Source organism: Octopus bimaculoides, chromosome 2 (assembly GCF_001194135.2).
Source record: "Octopus bimaculoides isolate UCB-OBI-ISO-001 chromosome 2, ASM119413v2, whole genome shotgun sequence".
NCBI lineage: Eukaryota > Metazoa > Mollusca > Cephalopoda > Octopoda > Octopodidae > Octopus > Octopus bimaculoides.
The window spans coordinates 12,300,403-12,306,550 of record NC_068982.1 but is presented as its reverse complement, the minus strand read 5'-3'; positions in this window follow the sequence as shown (position 1 = coordinate 12,306,550).

Sequence of the window (6,148 nt, the reverse complement as noted above, 5' to 3'; positions counted from 1 at the left end):
AGCTTGCTTCCCAACTATATGGTTCCAGGTTCAGTCCCACTGCATGGCACCTTGGGCAAGTGTCTTCTACAATAACCTCGGGCCAACCAAAGCCTTGGGAGTGGAATTGGTAGATGGAAACTGAAATAAGCCCGTCATATATATTTATGTGTGTGTGTGTGTGTGTGTATATATATATATATATATATATATGTATATATATATACACATGTATGTGTATGTGTGTATGTATTTCTGTGTCTGTGTTTGTCCCCCCCACCATCGCTTGACAACCGGTGTTGGTGTGTTTATGTTGGGACTGAACCTCGGACCACTTGTTTGAGAAGCATGCCTCTTACCACATGGCCAAATAAAACTATTACCTTTTATCTTTTGCTTGTTTCACTCATTAGACTGTGGTCATGCTGGGGTACCACCTTGAAGAATATTAGTCAAATGAATCAACCAAAGTACATTTTTTAAAGCCTCATACAAATTCTATTGTTCTCGTTTGCCAAACTGCTAAGTTTCAGAGGTGTAAGCACATCAGCACCGGTTGTCAAGCGGTGGAGGAAAACAAATACAGACACACACACACATATACACACACGTGCACACACGCACACACACACATACACACACATACACGCACATACAACAAGCTTCTTTTAGTTTCCAAAAGAGACCGATAGAATAAGTACTAGGCTTACAAAGAATAAGTCCTGGGGGTCGATTTACTCGACTAAAGGCAGTGCTCCAGCATGGCCACAGTCAAATGACTGAAACAAGTAAAGAGATTAATCACTGTCTTTGTATTTATTATCAAAGTATAAAGCATTTAACAATAACTTAAGCAATTAATTCAGATGTATTGTAAATGATCCTGTTTAATAAATATTTAAGTTAAAAATAACAGGAAGTACTATATTATATAGTGATGAGAGAGAAAGGATGTAATCCATAAAGGATTTAGAAAGAGATTATGATGCTCAGAACAGGATGATAGTCAACACAATAGATATGATTAGTGCCATGTACAGTTAAGGAACATGAAATGTTGTAATATGTATCTGTATTAAGAGATAACAAGTAGTTTAATCAATGTACAAGTAGAGTAACCATGTAATTTTATATAGACAGTATTAAATAAATTACTTTAGATTACTATGTAACTGTAAATATATGATGTAATCAATATAGGGATAACAGTCACTGGATTGATGTAATGAAAGGAGATAAATAACAGCCACTACATGCTGCATTGAGTATAGAGGTAGCAATCAATACAGCATATAAAGACTCACTAATAGCCACAAAATGATATGATTAATATGGACACAGGAAGTACCATATAATATGTTCAATGAAGCGTTTATTGCTGTTGTTGTTGTTGTTGTTGCTGTGTAGCCTGTAGGTAAATCCTAATCCTGTAGTCCTATGGTATATAGGGAGTCAGCCAAATGATGATGCCATAGATCCATCCTTGTGGTTACATCGTCTCCAAATAGTTGAAGACCACACAATACAGGCTAACACTCAATAAATTTTATGGATGGAAATCTTAACCAAAGGTAACTATTAATACACTCTGTGAAGTTGCTGGTGTTAGGAAAGGCATCCTGCTGTAGAAACAATACCAGAATTGACAGTAGGGTTTGGTGCAATCTTCCAGCTTACCAATTCCTGTCAAAATTTTCAACCCATACTAGCATGCAAAACAGATGTTAAATGGTGACGATGATTTATAGACACTGAATATACAAAAAAAAACAATACATTGAGAAGTATGTACAGATTGCACCCAACAAAGTTTATTTCTATCATTATTTGAGACATTAAAAAATCCCAAACCCACCGTTGGGATTTCAACTTTTCTACTCCAAGCACAAGGCCTGAAATATTCAGGGAGGAGGCCAGTGGATTAGATTGACCTCAGTACGCAACTGATACTTAATTTATCAACCCTGAAAGGATAAAAGCAAAATCAACCTTGGCGGAATTTGAACTCAGAAAGTAAAGATAGACGAAATACCACTAGCCATTTCACCTGGTGTGCTAACATTTCTGTCAGCTCACCACCTTAATTAAAATCTTTTCTACTATAGGCGCAAGGCCTGAAATATGGTGGGAAGGGGCAGTCCATTAGGTCGGCCCCAGTACGCAACTGGTATTTAATTTATCGACCCCGAAAGGATGAAAGGCAAAGTCGACTTTGATGGAATTTGAACTCAGAAAATAAAGACAGACAAAATATCACTAAGCATTTCGTCCAGCGTGCTAATATTTCTTATTTCTTTATTGCCCACAAGGAGCTAAACATAGAGGGGACAAACAAGGACAGACAAAGGGATTTGGTACTTAACTGGTACTTAATTTATCGATCCCGAAAGAATGAAAGGCAAAGTCGACCTCGGCAGAATTTGAACTCAGAACGTAAAGACAGACGAAATACTGCTAAGCATTTCGCCCCGTGTGCTAACGTTTCTGCCAGCTCGCCACCTTCAACTATAGATATATCATTGGTTGCATGACCCAGTTACTGATTTTACCACAAAGAGCCTGTTTCCAGACTCTTTTCTTCAAATTACGGACTCAACTCTATTCATTCTACAAATTTAATTGATAATGAGATGATGGTTTCAAATTTTGGCAGCTTTACAATAAGGGGTTAGTGAATATGATCACACCCCAACATTTAATTAGTACTTACTTCAATTACCCTGAAAGGATGAAAGGCAAAGTCGACCTCGGCAGAATTTGAACTCAGAACATAAATAAAAGAAAGAAATGATGCTGCTGAGCATTTTATCCAATTTCCAAATGTTTCTGTCAACTGGTTCAGTTTTTGATGAGGAGGAGGAGATAATGATGTTTGTCACTAATCGTTAGTAGGATGGTTTGCATCAATATTACTAAGTATTAGTAGCAGGAGTGGCTGTGTGGTAAGTAGCTTACTTCCCAACCACCATGGTTCTGGGTTCAGTCCCACTGCGTGGCACCTTGAGCAAGTGTCTTCTACTATAGCCTCAGGCCAACCAAAGCCTTGTGAGCGGATTTGGTAGACAGAAACTGAAAGAAACCCATCATATATAAGTGTGTGTGTGTGTGTGTGTGTGTGTGTGTGTGTGTGTGTATGTATATATGTATGTATCATGTGTGTAGTGAATCCAAACAAAGAAGAAAAAACAAGAAAAAACAAAAACACGAGGACGCAGTACAAGTACTGTATTATCAGACGCTCAGGAAAGAGGGAGGAAAGAGGATTTACTGTTTCGAGCCAAGCTCTTCTTCAGAAATAGAGGAAAGTCTAAACGAAGAGAAGATGGAGGAAGAAAATCGCCAACGATACACACGCGGTTACATTTTGAAATGACTGGAAGTATCTGTGTTCGTCTCCCCACCATTGCTTGACAACCGGTGTTGGTGTGTTTGCATCCCTGTAACTTAGCAGTTCAGCAAAAGAGACTAGTCGAATAAGTACTAGGCTTACAAAGAATAAGTCCTGGGGCTGATTTGTTCGACTAAAGGCGTAGCTCCAGCATGGCCAAGTAAAAGAGTATTGAATTATATTGTAATAAGTATACTATATCATGCATGTGTGTGTGTGTGTGTGTGTGTGTGTGTGTGTGTGCATGTATGTGTGTTCATGTTCAAATGTCCAGTATAGCTAGGTGTTCCACATTGATTTGGTGTTTATTCAATGAGTGTTAGACAAACACAATCAATATGGAATAAAATGTTTTTATCAGCAACCAGAAAATAGCTTCAGTGGTTTTAATTCCTTAACACAGGAACAGAGGTAGGATCAGGCAGTGCAGTTCTTTGTTCACTAATCAACTTTGCCTCAAAATGCAAATAAATTACTGGAAACAGAATGGCAAATGACAATTTGGTCTGGTCTCCATTTTCTTTCTTTCTTTACGCACTGTCCAGTTTATTTCCGAATTCTCCAGAGACAAGTAATGTGGATTTACTCGGTCACATTTTTGCAGTTACTGATCCTCTAAAAGTGATACAGGGGTAACATCACAACATTGAATGAAAGTCACAACATTATACAATCAATTGAGTGGTAACAGCTACAATAACATGTCATGAAAACAACTATACCAGCTACTTTAAGATGCTCAACATAAGCTATTTATTAATCCCTGATGCAATCAATATAGATGTAATAGTCTGTAGATAATTTAATACAATTTAGAGATAGCTAACAGTTACTACATGATGCAATCAATATATAGATAACTATCAACCACTTCATACTGTAAATCAGCAATCGCATGTAGATCAATCAAAACCCATAGCTCTGATCTAATGGCAAAGCTGAGACAATTAGCAGACTTTGTACTAAAGCTTAATATTAAACTAGCTTCCTATTGATATCACTGAAAGCTGATGAAACATTTTGAAATTATCCAGTATTTCTGCTGCTTAAAGCTAAAAAGCTTTGCTGTGGTACAAATGTATCAACAGCTAGAGGGATGTTTCACTTGCAGTAAACTGTCTTGGCTGAACATGCTTGTGGATGTGCTTGTGTGTGCTTGTGTGTGTTTGTGCTTGTGTGTGTATTTGTGTGTGTGTGTGTGTGTGTGTGTGTGTGTGCATGTGTGCTTGTGTATGTTTGTGTGTGTATGTGAGCTTGTGTGTGTTTGTGTTTGTGTGTGTGCTTGTGTGTGTATGTGTGTGTGCTTGTGTGTGTTTGTGTGTGTGTGCTTGTGTGTGTTTGTGTGTGCATGTTTGTGTGTCTGTGTGTGTATGTGTGCTTGTGTATGTTTGTGTGTGTGTGTGCTTGTATGTTTGTGTGTGTGCTTGTATGTTTGTGTGTGTGTATATGTGTGTGCTTGTGTGTGTGTGTGCATGTGTGCTTGTGTATGTTTGTGTGTGTGTACTTGTGTGTGTTTGTTTGTGTGTGTATCTGTGTGTGTGCTTGTGTGTGTGTAAAGTGCATTGTCAGTGACAACATGCAAACTGCAGATTTTTTTTGGTGGTGCAAACACATTATTGAGTTGCTTTGCAGTTTTTACATGCATGTGCTTTTGTGCATGTGCATAAGTGTGTGTGTGTGCATGCATGTGTGTATGTATACATATATATATATATGCATTATACATACATATATTTACACACACAAAAATATACATGCATAAAAAGTAAAAATTGTCATTAGATACGACAGATGGTGTTAGAACACCTATAATGCTAGAAATAAGAGCTAATGCACTCTGATGCTGCAGTCAACGCACATAATTGTATACCTACATACTGACAGTGACTGCAAATGGCCGAAATTGGCAATCGTGATATCGTTATACTGTTAACGATTTTGGCTTGAAGACCGAAACCTCTTCAGTAGAGTTGGCACCACTCACCAGATTCCAGATAAGATCGCCCACAGCTAGAAAGAAGAGCTAAGGTACTCTGATACTGCAGTGAATGCACATAATTGTACACATACATACTGACAGCGAGTGTAAATGGCTGAAATTGGCAGTTGTGATACTCCTAGCATTGTAAGTATTCTAACACCCTCTGCCATATTTAATGACAATCATAATTTTCCTTTTTAGTGATGCATTGCTACACTGCTGCCTAATTTAATTATATATATATGTATATATACATACATACAGTAATCCCTTACCATATCGTGTTTCACCAATCGCTGCTTATTATTTAAGCTTACATCGATTCCTCCGTGGTGTTGTTTTGCATTTATGATAAAATAAATTTATAGAAATTATAAAAATAATTTTAAAAATATGTACAGTACAGTACTGTTTCTACTTAATGGATTTTCACCTATTGTAGGGGTTTGGGAATGTAACACCTGCAGCCCAGCGTTGCCTACCTGGGACTTGTGCCCGTGGCATGTGTAATGGACTTTCGAGCGAGATTGTTGCCAGTGGCTCTGGACTGGCTCTTGTGCGGGTGGCACATAAAATACACCATTTGAGCATGGCTGTGGCCAGTACCGACTGACTGGCCTTGTGCGGGTGGCACGTAAAAGCACCCACTACACTCATAGACTGGTTGGCGTTAGGAAGGGCATCCAGCTGTAGAAACTCTGCCAAATCAGATTGGAGCCTGGTATAGCCATCCGGTTTCACCAGTCCTCAGTCAAATCGTCCAACCCATGCTAGCATGGAAAGTGGACGTTAAACGATGA